General features: G+C 45.9%; 1 long non-coding RNA gene across 7 annotated transcripts in view; it reads right to left on the bottom strand.

The window, feature by feature from the left end:
- The window catches only part of LOC101943887 (uncharacterized), a 92,097-nt gene that overhangs the window by 35,387 nt on the left and 33,361 nt on the right, over positions 1 to 23,349 (bottom strand). For 6 of the 7 annotated variants that reach the window (XR_010598783.1, XR_006176907.2, XR_010598785.1 and 3 more), the window contains 2 exons: positions 17,942 to 18,125; positions 14,037 to 14,159 (listed from right to left, as the gene is read on the bottom strand). This is a non-coding gene — a long non-coding RNA (uncharacterized LOC101943887). The remainder of the gene's footprint in view (positions 1 to 14,036; positions 14,160 to 17,941; positions 18,126 to 23,349) is intronic. The other variant, XR_006176909.2, reaches the window with a different exon arrangement.

The following is a 23,349-nucleotide window of genomic DNA, read 5'->3' as shown; positions in this document are numbered from 1 at the left end:
CCACTCATGCCCCTTCTCTACCTACGCTACATTGATGACATCTTCATCATCTGGACCCATGGGAAGGAGACCCTGGAAGAATTCCACCATGATTTCAACAGCTTCCACCCCACCATCAACCTCAGCCTGGACCAATCTACACGGGAGGTCCACTTCCTAGACACCACCGTACAAATAAGCGATGGCCACATTAACACCACCCTATACCGAAAACCCACCGACCGCTACGTCTACCTTCATGCCTCCAGCTTCCACCCCGGTCACACCACACGATCCATCGTCTACAGCCAAGCACTGAGGTACAATCGCATCTGCTCCGACCCCTCAGACAGAGACCAACACCTACAAGATCTTCACCAAGCATTCTCAAAACTACGATACCCACACAAGGAAATAAAGAAACAAATCAACAGAGCCAGACGTGTACCCAGAAGCCTCCTGTTACAAGACAGGCCCAAAAAAGAAACCAACAGAACTCCACTGGCCATCACCTACAATCCTCAGCTTAAACCTCTCCAACGCATCATCAGTGATCTACAACCCATCCTGGACTATGATTCCTCATTTTCACAGACCTTGGGAGGCAGGCCAGTCCTCGCCCACAGACAACCCACCAACCTTAAGCATATTCTCACCAGCAACCACGCACCGCACCATAACAACTCTAACTCAGGAACCAACCCATGCAACAAACCTTGATGCCAACTCTGCCCACATATCTACACCAGCAACACCATCACAGGACCTAACCAGATCAGCTGTAACACCACCGGCTCATTCACCTGCATGTCCACCAATGTTATATATGCCATCATATGCCAGCAATGCCCCTCTGCTATGTACATTGGCGAAACTGGACAGTCACTACGCAAGAGGATAAATGGACACAAGTCAGATATCAGGAATGGCAATATACAAAAACCTGTAGGAGAACACTTCAACCTCCCTGGCCACACAATAGCAGATGTAAAGGTAGCCATCTTACAGCAAAAAAAACTTCAGGACCAGACTCCAAAGAGAAACTGCTGAACTCCAGTTCATTTGCAAATTTGACACCATCAGATCAGGATTAAACAAAGACTGTGAATGGCTTTCCAACTACAGAAGCAGTTTCTCCTCCCTTGGTGTTCACACCTCAACTGCTAGAAGAGCACCTCACCCTCCCTGATTGAACTAACCTCGTTATCTCCATACTGATTTATACCTGCCTCTGGAGATTTCCATTACTTGCATCTGAAGAAGTGAGGTTCTTACCCACGAAAGCTTATGCTCCCAATACTTCTGTTAGTCTTAAAGGTGCCACAGGACCCTCTGTTGCTTTTTAAGGTCAGAAGGGACCATTATGATCATCTAGCAGGCACAACGCAGGCCACAGAATCTCACCCACCCACTCCTGTGACAAACCCCTAACCTATGCCTGAGTTATTGAAGTCCTCAAATCGTGGTTTAAAGACCTCAAGGTGCAGAGACTCCTCCAGCAAGTGACCCGTGCCCCACCCTGCAGAGGAAGGCAAAAAACCTCCTGGGCCTCTGCCAATCTGCCCTGCAGGAAAATTCCTTCCCAATCCCAAATATGGCGATCAGTTAAACCCTGAGCATGTGGGCAAGACTCACCAGCCAGTACCCAGGAAAGAATTCTCTGTAGTGACTCAGATCCCACCACATCTAACATCCCATCACAGACCATTGGGCATATTTACTTGCTAATAATCAAAGATCAATCAATTGCCAAAATTAGGCTATCCCATCATACCATCCCCTCCATAAACGTATCAAGCTTAGTCTTGAAGCCAGATATGTCTTTTGCCCCAACTACTCCCCTTGGAAGGCTGTTCCAGAACTTCACTGCTCTAATGGTTAGAAACCTTCATCTAATTTCAGGTTTAAACTTCCTAATGTCCAGTTTATATCCATTTGTTCTTGTGTCCACATTGGTACTAAGCTTAAATAATTCCTCTCCCTCCCTGGTATTTATCCCTCTGATATATTTATAAAGAGCAATCATATCTCCCCTCAGCCTTCTTTTGGTTAGGCTAAACAAGCCAAGCTCTTATCTGCGATGCCCTGTTTCATACATACAATTAATACAGCATGTAAGTAAATGTAATTTAAATCCAATAATTGGATATGGCACCAGAGGGGGAGGCAGGAGATCTAGGATCTAATCCCAGCTTTGTCATCGACTTGCTATGATGCTCTGAGTAAGTCACTTCATCCCTCTGTACGTCAGTTTCCCAAGCTACAAAATGACGATAATAATCCTTACTCACCTTTGTAAAGTTCGTTGAGATCTATGGGTGAAAAGAACAACGTAAGTGCTAATTATTACTGCTGTTAATAATATAAATACACTATTCTTTGGAAAGTCATAAAAAGAGATATGGAGAAAAATGACAGTTACCTTTTCCGTAACTTTTGTTCTTCAAGATGTGTTGCTCATGTCTACTCCACAATAGGTGTGCGTGCTCGCCACGTGCACCAGTGCCAGAAGTTTTTCCCCAAGCAGTACCCATAGGGGAGTGCCCTAGCGACCCCTGGAGTGGCGCCTCCATGGTGCGGTATAAGAGGCGCTGTGTGCGCCCCCCCACCCTCAGTTCCTTCTTGCCAGACAACTCCGACAGAGGGGAAGGAGGGCAGGATGCGGAATAGACATGAGCAACACATCTCGAAGAACACCAGTTACAGAAAAGGTAACTGTCTTTTCTTCTTCGAGTGATTGCTCATGTGTATTCCAAAATAGGTGATTCCAAACTATATCTGTTGGAGGTGGGAAGGAGTTCACAAACTCTTGGGATGTAGAACGGCCCTGCCAAACCCGGCGTCCTTCCTGGTCTGAGAGACAATCACATAATGCAAGGTGAACGTGTGAACTGAAGACCACGTGGCAGCCCTACAAATGTCCTGAATGGGAACATGGGCCAAAAAGGCAGCCAACGAGGCCTGCACCCTAGTCGAGTGTGCCTTCACAATTGGTGGCAGAGGGATTCCCGCCAGGTCATAACAGGTACGGATGCACGAAGTGATCCAGTTGGAGAGCAACTGAGTGGAGATCGGCCGACATTTCATGCGCTCGACCGAGGCGATGAACAGTTGCGAGGACTTCCTGAACGGCTTAGTCCGCTCCAGGTAAAAAGCCAGAGCCCATCTCACATCCAGCGTGTGGAGGCGGCGCTCCTCACTGGAAGCATGGGGCTTGGGGTAGAGGACCGGCAGAAAAGTGTCCTAACCCATGTGATAGGCGGAGACCACCTTCAGGAGGAATGAAGGGTTTGGGCGGAGCTGGACCTTATCTTTATGAAACACCGTGTGCAGGGGCTCGGAGGTCAGAGCCCTGAGTTCCGAGATCGGCCTAGTTGACGTGATCACCACCAGGAAGGCCACCTTCCACGAGAGATGTGACCAGGAGAACATGGCTAGCGGCTCAGATGGGGGCCCCGTGACACCAGATTTAAGTCCCACTGCGGGACAGGGGGCCTAACATACGGGAAGAGACGATCCAATCCCTTAAGGAATCGGCTAATTGTAGCATGGAAGAATACCGTGTGGCCCTGCACTGGCGGACAGAAGGCCAATATGGCCACCAGGTGTACCTTGACTGACGAGGGTGCCAGGCCCTGGGCTCTAAGGTGAAGGAGGTAGTCCAGAATAAGCTGGATCAGGACGGCCACCGGGGAAACGCCCCCCTCATCCGCCCATCTAGAAAACCGAGACCACTTTGCCTAGTAGGCTCGGAGCATGGAGGGCTGCCTGCTTTCTAGGAGAACGTGCTGAACCCCTTCCGAACACATCCTTTCCTCCCTACCTAACCATTGAGCAGCCACGCCGTGAGGTGGAGTACCGCTAGTTGGGGTGGAAGAGGCAGCCCTGGTCCTGGAAGAGCAGGTCCGGGCGGGACAGCAACGGCCACGGCAGGGCGATCACCAGGCCCATGAGGGTCCCGTACCAATCCTGCCTGGGCCATGCCGGGGCAATCAGAAGAACCTGGGCCTTGTCTTTCTTTATCTTTTCCAGGACCTTGCCGATCAGCGGGAACAGGGGAAAGGCACAGAGAAACTGGCTTGACCAGGACAGGAGAAAGGCATCGGAGATAGCGCCCCGTCCCAGCCCGCCCGGAGCAGAACCAGAGACAGTGACGGTTCTGCCGAGTCGTGAACAGGTCCACCTGGGGAATTCCCTACACTTGGAAAAGTCTATTCACCACCTCTGGGTGGAGAGACGACTTGTGCTGAGAGGAGAAGTCCCTGCTCCAGTGATCGGCCGTGGGTTCTGGGCACCCAGCAGATGGAAGACCTGTAGGCAGATGTTGTAGGCTATACAAAAGTCCCACAGCCTGAGGGCTTCGCGGCAGAGGATCGGGCCCCACATTGCCTGTTAATGTAGGACATTGAGGCTGTGTTCTCCGTGAGGACCCTGACCACCCGGCCCTCCAGGTGTGAGTGGAAGGCCATGCACGCCAGCCGTACTGCCCTGAACTCCTTGACGTTTATGTGGAGGGTCAGATCCTGAGCCAACCACAGACGTTGGGTCTGAACGTTCCCTACATAGGCCCCCCATCCCAGATCTGACACGCTGGACACCAGTTCCAGCAATGGGGCCCTGCCCCTGAATGGGACCCCTTGGAGCATGTTTCTCGGGCAGGACCACCACCACAGGGAGGTGATCACTGGCTCGGGCACTGTGAGAACTTTGTCCATCCTGTCCCTGGCCTGGGAGAACTCCAAGGCCAACCAGAGCTGGAGGGGCCTCATCCTGAGTCTGGTGTGACGGACCACATATGTGTACGCTGACATGTGACCCAAGAGCTGGAGGCATGCTCTGGCTGTTGTCACTGGAAACCTTGTGACTGTGCCGATGAGCTCCTTTAGGGTCTCGAACCTGTCCGGTGGGAGGGAGGCTCTGGCCGACGAGGCGTCCAGGACCGCTCCAATAAACTCTATGTGTTGTACTGGAATTAACGTGGACTTGGTGTTGTTTACCAACAAGCCCAAAGTGGTGCATGTGGACAGAAGGAGTGCTACGTGATCCAGCACCTGTGACCGGGAGCAGCCCTTGACCAACCAGTCGTCCAGATAGGGGAAGATCTGGACCCCCCAGCGCCTGAGGTAGGCCGCCACCACAGACATACATTTCGTGAATACCCTGGGGGCAGTGGACAGGCCAAATGGGAGGACCGTAAATTGGTAGTGTTCCTGCCCCACCGTGAAACAGAGGAAGCGTCTGTGCCCCTCAAAGATATGAATGTGGAAGTACGCGTCCTGCAGATCAAGGGCGGCATACCAGTCCCTGGGATCCAGGGAGGGGATGATGGAGGCCAGGGAGACCATGCAGAACTTGAGCTTCACCATGTACTGGTTCAGGCCTCGCAGGTCCAAGATGGGCCTGAGCCCCGCTTTGGCCTTCGGGATAAGGAAATAGCGGGAGTAGTACCCCTTGCCTTTGAACTCCCCCGGTACCGCTTCCACCACTCCTAGGCCCAGGAGCCACCCCACCTCCTGCTCAAGCAGAGCCTCGTGCGAGGGGTCCCCCAGTAGGGGCAGGGAGGAAGTAAACTGGAGGGTGTAGCCCCAGGAGATGGTGTTGAGGACCCATCGGTCCAAGCCGTGACCACTCCAGGAGGAAAGCACACAACCGATTGAAGAAGGGAAGCTTTATTGAGGGTGGATCCCTGATGAGAACTGGCATGGTGCCCCCGGGCATCCTGTCAAAACCGCCTTTTCCCTGCTTGCTTGCCCTTGGAGGACCCAGGCTGGGGGGCAGGCCAAGACTGCCTCTGTGGGCGCCTCGTATAGTCCTGTGACTTCTTATAAGCGGTCTCATATTTTGAATGGGTGGCTTGAGCGGGAGTCTGCTGCGGCTTGAACTTAGGTTTAGCTGGAGCCAGAACATCGAGACCCAGGGTCTGGAGAGTCGTGTGGTAGTCTTTCAGGCCATGCAGCTTTGTATCTGTTTGTTTTGCAAACAGAGCTTTGCCGTCAAACGGAAGATCCTGCAGGGAGGTCTGTGCCTCACTGGACAGCCCAGAGAGCAGGAGCCATGACACCCTTCTCATGGACACCGCAGAGGCCATGGACCGCTTGGCTGTGTCTGCTGCATCCGAAGCTGCTTGCAGGGTTGCCCTGGCAGCCGCTGTGCCCTCCTCCACCAGCACTTTGAACTCCTTCCTGTTGCGCTCCTGGAGGGAGTTCTCAAACTTGGGCAGGGAGCCCAACTTATTGAACTCATACCAGCCCAGGAGAGCCTGGTGGTTCGCCACCCGTAACTGGAAGCTCGAGGACGAATAAATGTTTCTTCCAAATGAGTTCAGCTTCCTTGAATCTTTATTTTTTGGAGTAGGGGCTGGTTGGCCCTGCCGTTCCCTGTGGTTGACCAACTCGACCACCAGGGAGTTAGGAGCAGGGTGGGTGTATAAGTATTCATGCCCCTTGGCGGGTACAAAATACTTGCATTCCGCTCTCTTAAAGATGGGGGCCAATTAGGCCAAGGTTTGCCACAGGGCATTTGAAATTTTGCCACCCCTTTGTGGAGAGGCAAGGCCACCCTGCCCGGTGCCAAGGAGGACAGTACATTAAACAGGGAGTTCGAGGGCTCCTCCATCTCCTCTGCTTGGAGGTGGAGGCTTGATGCTACCCTTTTTAAGAGTTCTTGGTGGGCCCTAAAGTCCTCCTGAGGGACGGAGGGAGGAAAAGCCATAATTGCCTCATCTGGGGAGGGTGAGGAGGCCGGCACGGTACTTTGTGTGTCCACCGGCACTGAAGAGTCCACAACCTTGTCGGTCTCCGGTCACGGTTCCGAGGATGTACGTCCCACGGACTCCCTCCGCAGAGGTCTCGAGAGGGAGGCCGATGGTCCTTCTGAGGCTCTGGCCACGGAGCGAGCCTCCACCGGGGGCTGCGTCGGGGACCACGGTGCCCACTGGTATCATTGGGCTGGCCACGAGGCCCAGTGCCACTGCACCTATTGTGGCACCGGCGGAGCCAGTTGTTCGACCGGGCTGGCCTGGCCCATAGATGGACGACTACGAAGGGAGGCCGGGCTGACATACAACCTGCCACTGTCCCTGGACCGGGAGGAGCACGGTGCCGGAAGCGATGCCGACCACATGACCACGATCCCAATGTGGAGGACCAGTACTCTCGGTGACAGCTGCTCTGCGATCAGCTCCAGCGGGCGGACCTGCAACGGCGAGACGCCGGCAATCAATGCCTGGGGCTGTGGAGGCGGTGCCGTGGCGGGGTCCTGGAGCAGGACGAGGAACGGGAATGACATCGACGTTCGTGCCTTGACCGGCTGCAATAGCCCCTCCGAGACAAGGACCTTTGGCGTCGTCTGCCTCGGTCCCATCGGTGTTCGCTCCTCGAGGTGGAGCTGTGCCGAGAGTCTCGGTCAGATGGAACCCAACCAGACAGCCTGGGCGATCCACGTGTACTTTGCCCTGAACGGACGCTGGGCGGTGAACAGTGTCGGGAACGTTCCCTCGACTGAGACCGGTACTGAGCCGGGGGTGACTGTGGAGATCCCAGCAGCGGCTTGCCTCTAGAGCGTGGGACTGACATCGGCGGTGCTCCTGGTACCGGCATGGACATAACATCCCGGGCTGCCTGCAGGGCCTCCGGTGTGGAAGGCATCCAGACATCCGGGGAGGCCTGCTCCGAATGGTCCGGGCTACTCCACTCGACTTGAGTCGAAGGCCTAGAGGCCAGTGGGGATCGCGGACTGCCCAACATGGGTCTAGCCTCTGTCCCGGGTTTACTCCAGTGCTGCGGCAAAGAAGACCTCTTCCTAGCCTTCTTGGCGTGCCCCGTGAATGGGGAGCGGTGCCCACTAGTCGATGGCACCGAAGGGTCACCGCGCACCGACACCGCGGTGCCGACTTGAAGCAGCGCACCGGAACCGGGATCAGCGCCGACTCCATCAGAATAGCCGGGAGCTTAATGTCCCTTTCTCTCTTGGTCCGAGGCTTAAACGACTTGTAAATCTTGCAGCGATCGCTGAGATGGTTTTCCCCCAAACAGAATAAACAGTCCGCGTGCGGATCACTCACTGGCATAGATCGCCTACAAGTGTCGCACAACTTAAAACCCAGGGCACGGGGCATGCCCCAGCCCGGGCGCTCTAGCTAAACTAAACTAACGAAACAACTAACTAACTACAGGTACCATACACTGAACGAACAAGCAGTTTTGGGGACGAGCTACAGCAAAGCTGGAGCAGAGCAGTTCCGAAGCACCTTCACTGGTGGCAAGAAGGAACTGAGGGTGGGGGGAGCACGCAGCGCCCCATATACCGCACCATGGAGGCGCCACTCCAGAGGTCGCTAGGGTGCTCCCCTACGGGTACTGCTAGGGGAAAAACTTCCAGCACTGGTGCACGTGGCAAGCACGCACACCTATTGTGGAATACACATGAGCAATCACTTGAAGAAGAACCTATTAGACAAATATTTCCATCAACAAATAACAACAACAATCTGATTGCTGTTTATTTCAGAGTGGTGGAAGGTATATTTTCTCATCCTTTTAAAAATAACATGTATATATTATATATATATGCTATGTACATCGGCCAAACTGGACAGTCCCTACGTAAAAGGAAAAATGGACACAAGTCAGATATTAGGAATGGCAACATACAAAAACCTGTAGGAGAACACTTCAATCTCCCTGGACACACAATAGCCATCCTGCAGCAAAAAAACTTCAGGACCATACTTCAAAGAGAAACTGCTGAGCTTCAGTTCATTTGCAAATTTTACACCATCACCTCAGGATTAAACAAAGACTGTGAATGGCTAGCCAACTACAAAAGCAGTTTCTCCTCCCTTGGTGTTCACACCTCAACTGCTAGAAGAGGGCCTCATCCTCCCTGATTGAACTAACCTCATTATCTCTAGACTGATTCTTGCCTGCATAGTTATACCTGACTCTGGAAATTTCCACTACATGTGTCTGACGAAATGGGTATTCACCCACGAAAGCTTATGCTCCAATACTTCTGTTAGTCTATAAGGTGCCACAGGACTCTTTGTCGCTTTTTACATGTATATAAAAATAGATTACAATAAGTCCCCCATTAAGCAATGCATTACATTTATTACTATTTTACAAGATAGTGTGCTTCTCCTGGCAGGATATTGATTGAGCTTCCTAAAATGTCATTTACAGCAGGCTATTTATGTGATGATATTTCTATCGCACTGAAATTCCTATCTCTAAGACCTTTTTCTTCTCCAAGGAGAAAAATTATTTTGCAGACAAAACTGGAAGTTTCTCAGTGATTTAAGTAAAGGGATTTGACTTTTCTTTTCTTTAATGTAAAATAATTTCATTTTTTTAGCATTTGATTACCTATGTTAACACTAGAGAGAGATCTAACTAATTCTATATAATATATTACATGAAAAAACTACATTGAAAACATTAAGGTTGCAAAGTCAAGCATTCAAAAATTAGGATTGCCTAAGGTTGCCCATCCAACCTTAATTCAGTCTCCTTGTGCATATGCATTATGATACAGTCTTTAATTACATGTTCACATACGTTTTTTCCACAGGACCCCTGCCTCATTCAGTACAGGATGGACAGTGCTCACTTAATTAGCAGCTCTTCAATATTTTATCTTCATTGCTCAATGTGTAGCCCCAGATCTTATTTACTGCACACTATTCAAACTCTGCTCTGAGATGTAATGATTAATTTCCTCATGGGGTTTTTTTTATGGTGCTCATCACTAACTATGTGTGCTGCCCAACCCCAAAACACCAACATACCCCTATACTCTGTATGTTACCCCCAATGACCAATAACTGACGCTTCAAATTTTCTGTATCGTTTATTTTTTTAAATATTCTCTAATAAAATTTAAATCTGAGACCTTCACAAACACTGATTAATTAATCTTCACATCATCCCTCTGAGAGTGGGCTGGTGGGTGAGTATATCCCCATTTTACAGTTGCAGAATAGAGGCATAAATTAGGTTAAAAAGTATCCATTAATGTTGAATGCACAATTTGAGGCTTGGGAGCTGATTTTTCAGAGTACTTAGCATTAAAGAGCACTTTCTGTGTTCAAGATACAGCTCCCAGTGACTTCAAGTGCAGCTGTAAGTGCTGAGAACTTCTGCAAACGCTAGGGTCTCAAGTTGGACACCTAGAAAAGTAGGAACACACAACTAGTGAAAAGTTTGGTTTGGGACAGGAACTCTGTTGCAGAGGCAGGTATAGAATTCAGTTCTTCAGGGCAATATTAATCTCCCTTAACCCTGAGACCATTCTTTCTCTTCCTGCAATCCTTTGCTTTGTTCACCACACACCTTACAACTTCTGCAAAAAATTAAACAAGGGGTCCTACAGACAACAGCCTCCTTCACTACATAATCCTGATTCATCCTCAGTGTACAAACCATTTTCTGCACTGAATGTGGCAGGGGGCCTATAGAAAAAACAGTATGTGATCGTGCAATTTAAAACTGTATCATAATGCATATACTTAAGGAGACTGAATTAAAGTTGCAAGGCAGCCACCGGGATATACACTTTGGCAGTGGGTTTTACAGATATTTTTTGACGGCAGAGGAATGGTGAAACTCAGAAGTCTTGCTCACCATTCCAGGTTCTGGAGCGGAGTGTGCTCTAATGGGCACAGATGCTTCTGCCCCATCCCTCCAGCCTGTGCCAGTCCAGGCTCTCCCCAAAGCACCAGTCCCACATTCCAGTCTATCCCTCTGCCCCCTACTTACTCATTGTCCCAGTCTCTGCCCTCCTCAGCTCTTCATTGCATTTCCAGTCTCCTCACCCAGCCAGTCCTAGTTTCCCTGCCCTCCCCTCCCATGTTTCTCATCCGGTCTCAGTCATCCCACACACAGTGGCTCCTACTCCTCTCACCTTCTCCTGTTTCCATCCCTATGCTCTCATGCCCAGTCTCCTTGTCTAACAAGTCCTAGTCTCTCTCCAAGCCAACTCTCAGTTCCACTCTGACCTCCCCACAGGCTCCTTGTCCCAAGCTACTCACTCTACTTCCACCACCCCACGTCCAGCTCGTTTGCTCTGCATTTGAGTCAACCAACTTCCTCCTCCATGCTGCCTGGGAACTGGCATGAGGAGGACTGAGAATACAGGACAGGCAGTCTCCCTAGTCTCAGTTCCTGTGCCCAGGGCCACAGTGGCCCTCAGCATCCAGAAGGAGCAATTGCAGGGAAAGTCCTGCTCAAACTCGGCATTCCTGGGATGGAGTTTGCTCAGTACAGATGGAATATTTGGACAATTTAGCTGCTAAATTCCAAGTCTCTACTGAACATGTGTGAACTGAGACTTTTCAAAGGCTCATAACTTGGCCAAATTTGGGTAGTTTTTCACAAAAATGGCAAAAGGCACACCCCTGACACCAGGGCAATCCCCCTGCCAGTTTCAAATTCCAGCTCCAAAGCATGGAGTTGTTAGAGCTTCTCAGTGAAACAGCTGTGAAAAATTCTTAAATGCAAGCAAAACAACGTATTTTTTTCCCCTAATTTTGTTCTCAAAAATGGCAGAGCCATTTCTGCTGGAACTTTGCCAAAAAAATTCAGCCTGAGGAAGACAGCTGGCATGGAAACTTGCAGACTAAATGGTATGTGCTTGGCAAAGCTATAAGCAACTAAAAAGAGAATCTCATAATGAGAAATGTCGGACAACCTTAACTGTAGGTGGCACCATGAGCTCCGCCTATAATTAATACCTCCTGTGACAGGACTGTCTGTTGCTCAGGATGAGGGCAGCCAGTGCAACAATGCATTGGCTACATACCACAAAGTAGCCAGTCTGCACAACATTAAGAGGCCCCATTCAAGTCCAAGGCCTTTGATGATGTGAAACAAACCATATAATAAGTTTCAGAGTAACAGCCGTGTTAGTCTGTATCCGCAAAAAGAAGAACAGGAGTACTTGTGGCACCTTAGAGACTAACAAATTTATTAGAGCATAAGCTTTCGTGGACTACAGCCCACTTCTTCGTATGCATCCGAAGAAGTGGGCTGTAGTCCACGAAAGCTTATGCTCTAATAAATTTGTTAGTCTCTAAGGTGCCACATATAATAAGTGTTCAAAACCAAAGCAGCATACCCAATGCAGCACAGAAACAAAAATAAAACGCCTAACAGCTAAAGGAAATAAAACAGATCAATAACATTTTCCTTTCCACAATCCTGCCTATGGACAACCAACGGCGGCTCCAGGCACCAGCGCTCCAAGCGCGTGCCTGGGGCGGCAAGCCGTGGGGGGTGCCCTGCTGGTCCCTGTGAGGGCAGCAGTCAGGCAGCCTTAGGCGGCATGCCTGCAGGAGGTCCGCCGGTCCCGCGGCTTCGGCGGCAACGCGGCGGCGGGTACGCCAAATCCGCGGGACCAGGGACCTCCTGTAGGCATGCCACCGAAGGCGGCCTGCCTGCCGTGCTTGGAGGGTCCAAAAAGCTAGAGCTGCCCCTGAGGACAACCAAGCCAAAGTGAGTGGGCATAGGAAAGACAGAAATGGGAACCTCACTTGTAAATGATTCCTTCCTTTTATCTGGTTTGATAGCCCAAATGAACCTTGTTGTGACCATAAAACAGCCACCTGTCACCTTGGCAAGTGGTTGCCAGATATATCCCTATATGATCGCCAGCACTCACTCCCAAACACATCTTCCAGTGGCTGCTGTTGGTTGGTTGGCCACACAACAATCTCTCCTTCACAGGAGGACCATGCAGTTGTCCATGCTATGTGTCACACATAAGGAACATGACTGCTATATGCACATTCCTCTTCCCCCCCTTTTTCACAGTGCTGACATTACTGACAGCTGACTTCTCTCAACATCAGTCTTATATGTGTCTTTGAACTATATGTGTAAATTAATGTTCCACCCTAGTGCATTTATTCAATAAATTAGAATGTAATACAGTGTCACAAAGTTCTAAAAAATTCTAGAGGCTTTGAAAGTCTGTGTAATATATTTTTGCACTTAGCACGACTATAAAAAATACATTAGTTAATAATTATTTTATTTTTCCCAGTAGTAATTGGGGGAAGCACATAAACAATTATGTATTTTTATGGAAATTCAAACCAAAAGACTCAACATCTTAGGGTTTCTCCCCTCTCTTCCCCCACCCTCCACTTCTTTTTAAACCAGAAAAATATTTTTTGGCACTCATTTATGTTTTCAACATTGTCCTGACATCTGTTCTTAAAAATCATAGTGAAAGGGATGCTTTTAATTACAAACACAAATAAAATATGATAACACTCTATTTTTCTGTACTAGGGAACTGCTAAGTAATAGGAATTTGCATGACTATGTTCTATTATGCTGGCACATGCAAAACTTAGGAACAATCATTCTTTCTAGTTTGACAACACTTAAAAGAGTAACACTGCTTCTACCTTCCTCTAGGATACTTTAGGTCTCAGACAAGATGAACACTATCATTCAACCGTGTCAATTGGAAAACAGCTATTTAATGTTGGGATCTCTTAAACAGAGACATTTGGGTAGCAGCTTTAGCATGTGAACAAAAGGTCACTGGGGCCTTTACTACAGGTTTCAGATACATTTCACTTGAGATGCCTCTACCAGGAAGTTGCCATAGTATTTTGAATCCTCATCTTTACATCTAAATGTCTATTAGCCTATCAAGTAATTTACAAAAGTCCTGAATCCCATACCCATACATCTGATTGAAAACAACACCTAACTTGGGTGCCTAAGGATAGGCTTGTAATGTAAACCATTAACTAGTAGTGACCTAATTTTCACAGATACTGAACACCAGCAGCTCCAGCTGACTCCAAAAAATGGTGGGGGCTCAGCCTCAACTGAGAATCAGGCCACATTTGTTTAAGTGCCTAAATATGGATTTAAGTGTCTAATTTTAGGCATCCAAGTTTCAAAATGCCATTTCACTCTATACTTTCCTTAAAACATGATAAAAGGAAATTTCCCTATGCTCATTTCAGGTAATATATTCCATTTTACACGGCACTGTACCTTCAATCTAGATTTCACAGGAAAATATAAATAAAATATTACCACTTTAGTGCTAAGCATAGAATGAGCGGTCCGGAGGTTTAAGTTCTAGTGTCAGCTCTTCTGTAAACTTGCTTTGTGAACGCTGGTAAACCACTTACTCTCTCTGTTCCACGGTTTCCCCATCTGCAAAATGATTGTTACAAGGCTTAATTAATATTTGCAATTTTAATTAGGTACTTTGAGATCCTCTCATTAAGGTTACACAGAGCTACAAAATATTATTACCAAGATTACTTTGATTGTAAACTTTTTGGAGCAGAGGTTACCTTTCTGTTCTGTGTTTGCACCACACTTAGCACAACGGGGCTGGGGCCATGACTGAGGTGCTTAAGCACTATCACAATACAAATAATAATAATTCAGAAATATTTCAAACAACATACACTACCAACATTCACTGAATCAGGAAGGCTGACTGACAAGCCCTGGCGGATTACATATTCTACAAGAATCTTGAATTAATGATTACGAAAGTTATAGATGAATAATCTTGTACCAGATATAATGCCAAACACAGTGTAAAATTCCTCACACAGCTCAGCTAGTGAACTTTTCAGACCTGGCCTGCAGCATCCTACGATATTGGGGCCAAATTTTGGCCTGGATGGAAGTTTTGGGCTTCTCTTGAACACAGATGGACACCTATACCAAAATGGTGTGGTAATTTCAAGAAGAGAGCAGAGATAAACTCCTTTTCACATGTGACCCAATTCTGAAGTTGAACCTAGGTCTCCGTTTTTAAAACTCAATGTACTAAACTGAGCAGCTTCCGAACCTTGCTCACTGCAGCTGTTCTAAATTATAAGTTTAGATAATGCACTTCAATCTTCCTCAGCTGTTTATCTGTTCCTTCTTGAAAGTGTACTTCTACTGTGGAAAGTAACTATGTAAAAAGAGCACCTTGTAACTCGATAGACATGATTCCTTGTCTGTATTTGGAGTCATATTGGCTTATTTTACTGACCAAAATGCTGACTACTATGAACACTGCACAGCTAATACAGCTGGGAAACAGAACTAGATTCTCTTCTGCCTCATCCACTGTCAGTAGAATTGTTAGCTAAATTGCGACTGCAGAACCTCTATTGCTGATGACATGTAAACAAGAAAAATCCCAATTTGATTTCAAGATTCCAGGTTGAGTTGGCAGGACTAGCGTTAGCAAAAAAAAAACGTTTTACTTGTCATTTGAGTAGATTTGATCTGGAAGTCATTAAGACACAGAGTCCAACAATGCCATTTGTACAAAATCACTTTTCAGAGTAGAATAACACATTTGAAAGTGTCTGTCAGTCCTCTGTGTTCAACAACGCATGAATACCCTCCCTGAAGTTCTGCAGATGTTGTTGCTTTGGTGTTCCTTTGTGCAATGTACAGGCTGGGGCATAAGAGCAGCTTGCCCTTGCATGGATACATTATCTGGAAGATTAAAGTGCTTGGCTGCTCACTGACAGCTGAGAGTGCTCCATACAACTGAAATTAAGGTAAATTTTACTTTATTTTGATTTCATATTCTCCATGTTCTGAATGCAGCATTGCCTCAGGTACCCCCCGCCAGAAGCACCACTAATGTTTTAGTAAGATAGCATAAAATTATTGAAATAAGAGATGGAAAAGACCTATAAAATCATCCTGGCCACTGCGTGACAATGCAGATTATTCCTTATAGAATATTTTCAGCCTTTGTCCAGTCTAGTTTTAAATTACTCAAGTGATGGCACTTCCTCCACTTCCCTTGGGTGATTATTCCAATTTAACAGCTCTCAATGGAAAGTCATTTTTCCTGATACTCTGTTTAAATTTTCTTTAGTTCATGTATACAGTAGAACCTCAGAGTTATGAACACCTCGGGGATGGAGTTTGTTTGTAACTCTGAAATGTTCCATAACTCTGAACAAAACATTATGTTTGTTCTTTCAAAAGTTTACAACTGACCCTTGACTTTGCTTTGAAACTTTACTATGCAGAAGAAAAATGCTGCTTTTAACCATCTTAATTAATATGAAACAAGCACAGAAAGTTTCCTTACCTTGTCAAATCTTTCTTTTAAACTTTCCCTTTATTTTTTTTAGTAATTTACATTTAACACAGTACTGTACTGTATTTACTTTTTTTTTTTTTTTTTTGCCGGGGGGGAGGGGAAGGGTGTCTCTGCTGTTGCCTGATTGCGTACTTCTGGTTCCAAATGAGGTGTGTGGTTGACCAGTCAGTTAGTAACTCTGGTATTCATAACTCTGAGGTTCTACTGTATTGTGTTGGTTGCTGATTTAAATCCTGCCATAGACATATGGCTCACAAATTAACACTTCTTACAATAAAAGAAGAATGATATATTCTCAGAGTGAAGAGATGTTGGACAAAATACTGTGCCATAATTCAGAGGTTTAGATTTGTTACCATACAGTGCATGTAACAGATGTCCCTCGAGCAGCTTACTTTTCTGCTCTGTCTAGTTTGGATTGCACCATAATTGTCTTGGGCTGGTGTGCAATGTTTTTTGCTTCTCAGCTGCAGACACCAAACCTTGGGGCGGGGGGCTAGGAAACATAATACATATCTTGCTATCCGGTGTTGTGCAAAACTGGATTGACAGAACAAACAGTTTTAATGTCTGACTTTCAGAAAGGGTGGAAGAAGAAACTTACTGTAACAAATTGATAGCTATGACATTAGCAATGAAAGTTTCTGGTTTTTAGGACCAAATGGTTTGGAGTTTCCTTAAAGAGATAATGGATATCTTTCACTTGAGAAATAAAAAATAAATCTATTTCTCTGCTTTAAATTGTAACAGTCACAATCCTGTATTTCCCATTTTCTATTTGTACAGTATTTGGAGGCAAGTAGTTACTGCACTGAGATGTCAAATGCTTGTTACAATTCCCCACAGAAAAACAGATATGGCTATGAATTTGGCCCCACATATCTCTTACCAATTTAAAATTTGTATTACTGTAGTATCTAGGCTCTACATTAAGAAATTAAAAACATATGTATCCTAATAGTTAATAAAAAAAACAAATATTTTTCACTTATACCCAACTGCAAAAAGTTGGGCAATGTGCTGTCAGCATGCAACTAGCATACCAGCTTCTATCATCACTGTGTAATTCCACAGAGAAGGTAGATGGTAGTATATAGGGAGCATTTGCAGTCTTAGGCAAAGCCTGACTCTGCAGCTTTGTAGTAAAGGGAATTCATATTTATTCCTGGATTAACTCTGCTGAAGTCCATGGTACCCCAGGAATTAATTTGGGCAAATGAGAGATGTTTATACCAGGTTACCCAGCTAACAATCGATGATGACAACAATATCACCCACATACATGAAAAAGGGCTCAGAGAAATGAATTAATTTCCTATCTATTAAAAAAAAATGTATCGTCTTTATTTTCCTACTATAACCATATATATGCAAGTCAAACTCCACCTATTATTGGAGTTAATGAATGGGGGTTAATGCAAGGTGGTGTGGTGTGGTTTTGTTGTTGATAAAGCGTGTAGCGTGTCAGAACCTGTTGTTGTTGTGATCAGACCTGCAGAGAACTTGATGTCTGTCCTTTTGAGAAAGGCCTGTGACAAATCTGCTACTAATATATTATTACTCTATCTGTTAAATTCATTATATTTGCTGGTATCAAGTTATATGCTTATGGTCAGCCTGGATTCACGGCAGTCATGCTCTGCCACATCATGTAGGAGTAGGAGACTTGAGCTTGGGAACATCTTCAGGAGTCCTGCTCTCAAAATTTGAAATATAGGAGAGCTAGCAACATTGCTGCTCCTCGAGCTAAGTGAAATTCAGAATTTCCATCCTGTGGGAAATTCCAATATTTCAACATTTGTTTTTGTCCCAAATTGGGAGTTGGTTCAACATTAAACTGCATTACTGTAATGTGGTGCATTACCTCTTGAGAGTTGTAGTTTGGGAGTCTGATGCCCACATTCTCACCTGTGGGCTGAGCCCCCTGGCCCTACTATATCTCCCATGATGCATCTGCAGCCACGAGTATCCCATGATGCACTGTGCAGGTTGATCAGAAGAGTGTTGGCATTGCATCTAGGAAGATGCAGTTCTCCAGGGAGCCCAGTCTGTAGGAAAGAATGGAGGCCAGAATTATAATTCCCATGAGGGAATGTGACATCACAGGGAAATACAATTTAATGTTGAACTGACTTGAAACTACACGTTTCAGGTTAGTTCAACAAAATGATATTCCGAATCAGGTCAAACCACCCCAAAATGGAATACTTAATTTAGATTTTCCCAACATCAAAATCAAAACTTTTTGGCAAAATTTAAGTTTTCCTGTGGATTTTGCAGAAACAATGGGAAAGTCATTCTGACAAACATTCTTGACCTGCTCTAGCTCCTACAACTATACTTGCAGGGAAAATGGGTAATTGCGATCATGATGAAGGCTCTAGGTTGTGTCTCCACTAGCTCTTTTGGGGAAATCTCCACTGGTGGTAGTGCAAATGAAAGGGAGCACAAAAAGGGGCCAGGAGTCCTCCTTTCCAGACACTGAACAAATGGTGCCCAGGAGCAGTTGCCATCAGTAGAGAGATAAGAGGTTAGAAGTGAAGGAAAAAAGCTGCTAGTATGAGGAGGTAAACTCATAGGTGACGCCTCAAAAAATTACTATTGTTGAATATGCGGATCCAGGATCATTTTAAGTTTCCCTTTTTGCAGCACATTGAGCATTGCCCTGGTGCTGAGAAGTAAGAATTTTACTTAAATCTTATCAACAATCAGAAAAAGTGGTCATCCACTATTCAGGTGAATCCTTCCCTCAAAAAGACATATGCTATTAGCCCCATCACAATAAGTGGTCCAATTATCAGTGTAGTTTGTATTGGCCCTTAGTCCTGAGAAATCCAGAGGCATGCCCATGAGGAAATCAAATGCATAAGAAAGGAACCTTCCTATGGCTTAATGGCTTGGTAACATTCTCTCTTACAAATTAACATTTTATAATCATTTGTGAGTGTTGCAATGTAGCATTCTTTTGATCCTCCTACTGGGAACACAGAGTGGTGGTGGGGAAGGTACTTACGCTGAAGATCCCATTATCTTAGCCATCCTGGGAAGACTAAACTCAAGTTGTTCCTTCCACCGCTTCCTACTACTGAATAGAGATGCTACTGTGAAGCTGTTTAGCCTGTTTAAATTTGATGTGTATTCTCATGCTCTTGCAACACCTGACATATAGTGAATGAACCCAGGCTTGTAAAACACAGTGACTCACTGTTCATTTAAGAAATAGTCTCACCAGTTCAGAAATTCAAGGTAGGACTGTATTTCTGGAAAAGTGAGCGTATGCCCTATTTTTTCTGCTTTATGATATTTATATTGCAGATGGGCTTGAGCCACAAAGTCTGGATTATGATTCTGTCTCCAAAAGTTTGGGGCGTACAGTCTGAATTCATGTTTAAGTTATATTTGCATTATGTGCACGTGTGAACCTGTGTGTATTATCAAAGTGTCAGCAGAGGTTCCATTCAGATTTTCACATAAAAACTAACATCCCACTTGCCCCATAACCTCAGCCGTGCTGTACACAACGCCATCAGCAGCCTCAGGAACAACTCTGACATCATAATCAAAAAAGGCTGACAAAGGAGGTGCTGTCGTCGTCATGAATAAGCTGGAATATGAACAAGAGGCCGCTAGGCAGCTCTCTAACACCACATTCTACAGGCCATTATCCTCTGATCCCACTGAAGATTACCAAAAGAAACTACACCATCTGCTCAAGAAACTCCCTGAAAGAGCACAGGAACAGATCCGTACAGACACATGCCTAGAACCCCGACCAGGGGTATTCTATTTGCTACCCAAGATCCATAAACCTGGAAATCCTGGATGCCCCATCATCTCAGGCATTGGCACCCTAACAGCAGGATTATCTGGCTATGTGGACTCTCTCCTCAGGCCCTACGCTACCAGCACTCCCAGATATCTTCGAGACACCACTGACTTCCTGAGGAAACTACAGTCCATCTGCGATCTTCCAGAAAACACCATCCTGGCCACTCTAGATGTAGAAGCCCTCTACACCAACATTCCACACAAAGATGGACTACAAGCAGTCAGGAACAGTATCCCCGATAATGTCACGGCTAACCTGGTGGCTGAACTTTGCGACTTTGTCCTCACCCACAACAATTTCACATTTGGGGACAATATATACTTTCAAGTCAGTGGCACTGCTATGGGTGCCCGCATGGTCCCACAGTATGCCAACATTTTTATGGCTGACTTAGAACAACGCTTCCTTAGTTCTCGTCCCCTAACACCCCTATTCTACTTGCGCTACATTGATGACATCTTTATCATCTGGACCCATGGAAAAGAAGCCCTTGAGGAATTCCACCATGATTTCAACAATTTCCATACCACCATCAACCTCAGCCTAGACCAATCCACACAAGCGGTCCATTTCCTTGATACTACTGTGCTAATAAGCGATGGTCACATAAACACTATCTTATACCGGAAACCTACTGACCGCTATACTTACCTACATGCCTCCAGCTTCCATCCAGGACACACCACACGATCCATTGTCTACAGCCAAGCTCTAAGATACAACCGCATTTGCTCCAATCCCTCAGACAGAGACAAACACCTACAAGATCTCTATTAAGCATTCTTAAAACTACAATACCCACCTGCTGAAGTGAAAAAACAGATTGACAGAGCCAGAAGAGTACCCAGAAGTCACCTACTACAAGACAGGCCCAACAAAGAAAATAACAGAACGCCACTAGCCGTTACCTTCAGCCCCCAACTAAAACCTCTCCAGCGCATCATCAAAGATCTACAACCTATCCTGAAAGATGATCCCTCACTCTCACAGATCTTGGGAGACAGACCTGTCCTCACTTACAGACAGCCCCCCAAACCTGAAGCAAATACTCACCAGCAACCACACACCACACAACAAAAACACTAACCCAGGAACCTATCCTTGCAACAAAGCCCAATGCCAACTCTGTCCACATATCTATTCAAGTGACACCATCATAGGACCTAATCACATCAGCCACACCATCAGGGGCTCATTCACCTGCACATCTACCAATGTGATATATGCCATCATGTGCCAGCAATGCCCCTCTGCCATGTACATTGGCCAAACCGGACAGTCTCTACGCAAAAGAATAAATGGACACAAATCTGATATCAGGAATCATAACATTCAAAAACCAGTAGGAGAACACTTCAACCTCTCTGGCCATTCAGTAACAGATTTAAAGGTGGCAATTTTGCAACAGAAAAGCTTCAAAAACAGATTCCCACGAGAATCTGCTGAACTTGAATTGATATGCAAACTAGATACTATCAACTTAGGCTTAAATAGAGACTGGGAATGGCTGAGCCATTACAAACATTGAATCTATTTCCCCCATGTTAAGTATCCTCACAGCTTCTTGTCAAACTGTCTTAAATGGGCTATTTTGATTATCACTACAAAAGTTTTTTTTCTCCTGCTGACAACAGTTCATCTTAATTAATTAGCCTCTTAGAGTTGGTTGGGTAACTCCCACCTTTTCATGTTCTCTGTATGTATATATACCTCCTCACTATATGTTCCATTCTATGCATCCGATGAAGTGGGATGTAGCCCACGAAAGCTTATGCTCAAATAAATTTGTTAGTCTCTAAGGGCATGTCTTCACTACCTGCCGTATCGGCGGGTAACAATCGATCTATTGGGGATCGACTTATCACATCTAGTAAAGATGCGATAAAATAGATCCCCGATGGTTCTTCCGTCGACTCCGGAAATCCACCGCGGCAAGAGGCAGAAGCGGAGTTGATGACGGCGCAGCAGCGGTCGACTCGCCACCGTCCTCACAGCCAGTTAAGTTGACCTAAAATACGCAACTTCAGCTACGCTATTCACATAGCTGAAGTTGCGTATCTTAGGTCGAACCCTCCCCGCCCCCCCTGTAGTGTAGACCTAGCCTAAGGTGTCACCAGTATTCCTGTTCTTTTTGCGGATACAGACTAACACGGCTGCTACTTTGAAACCTAACATCCCGCTGTCTCTCTCGTTCTAATGACTAAATTCAATCTCCAAATGTGGCACAATAACTTTTCATGGGTCAGTCTCATTTTCTTTGCAACTTTTTTGATTAAAATATTTACTGGCTATTGCAAAGGAAACATTTTAAAAGGCTTCCTTTTTGAAAATGTGCCAGTTTCCTCACATACCTGTGGACTTCTCTGTCTAAAACTCAGTCCCGCAAACTCCATACTTCATATGCACATTGTGATACCATCGCAGACATAAGCCACTTTTGTAATTTTATTGCGTTTAGTTAGAAGAACTGATTGAACTATGCAAAGCTTAGCTGATGGAACTACTCAGACTCACCAGCTACTGCCATTTTCTGAAACTGTCAACCTACTTCCTGGTCTGACCAGCTCAGCTCAACACAGAGAGACTAAGGAACCAGGAAGACAGGCTCTGGAGTGCGGGCTCTGGGGGATCTCTTAAGTCTCACTGAGGATTATGGGATGAACAGGTACATGGATGGAGCAGTCCTGTACTCTATTGCTTATCTTCTTTACTCACTGTAGTACAGTACGTTGTATGTGACACCAAAGACATAGCATAAAAATACACAGACAACTTTGAAGATCTTCAAAACTTAACTCTTCCTCCTGATTCATTACATTACATTAATAAAATCAGGAAATCTCTTGTTAGTCAGTTAAAAGGCAGAGCTTTTTCTAACTGTAGGAGTTCCTGTATTGGTTTTGGTACAGATCCAACAGGTTAAGGAATAGAATATGGGCCTAGTATAAATTGGATCCACTCCAGCATCAGCTCTGGCAATCCTGAATAACATGCAGTATCCCAGACAAAAAATCCTGGCAAGGTGATGACGGCAGTTCTTTTGACTCCGTCCACACTGAATTTTCAGTTTAAACTCATTTCTCAAAGAAAGTACTAATAGTTGAAAAATCTAATGTAGATGGGGGCCTTAAATAATAGGTTATAACACAGCAGACCAAGGAGACTATGCTTACAGGAGGTGACATGTTTATAGTTAGACCAATTACTCCTACAGGAGCGCCTGATCATTCAGGAAATGTAACCAACAGGGGGGAAAAAGGTATGTTGTGTAAGACTGTAATTGTATGTCTACGCAGCAATTAGACACCTGTGGCTGGCCTGTGTCAGCTGACTCAGACTCATGGGGCTCAGGCTGTGGGGCTGTAAAACTGCTTGGTAGATGTTAAGGCTGGAGCCCGAACGCCTACACTGCAATTTTACAGCCCAGTAGCCCAATTCAGCTG

Source organism: Chrysemys picta, chromosome 2 (genome assembly GCF_011386835.1).
Source record: "Chrysemys picta bellii isolate R12L10 chromosome 2, ASM1138683v2, whole genome shotgun sequence".
In the NCBI taxonomy this organism is placed as follows: Eukaryota; Metazoa; Chordata; order Testudines; family Emydidae; genus Chrysemys; species Chrysemys picta.
The sequence above is the reverse complement of the archived record's forward strand: the minus strand, read 5'-3'. Positions and strand labels throughout refer to the sequence as shown.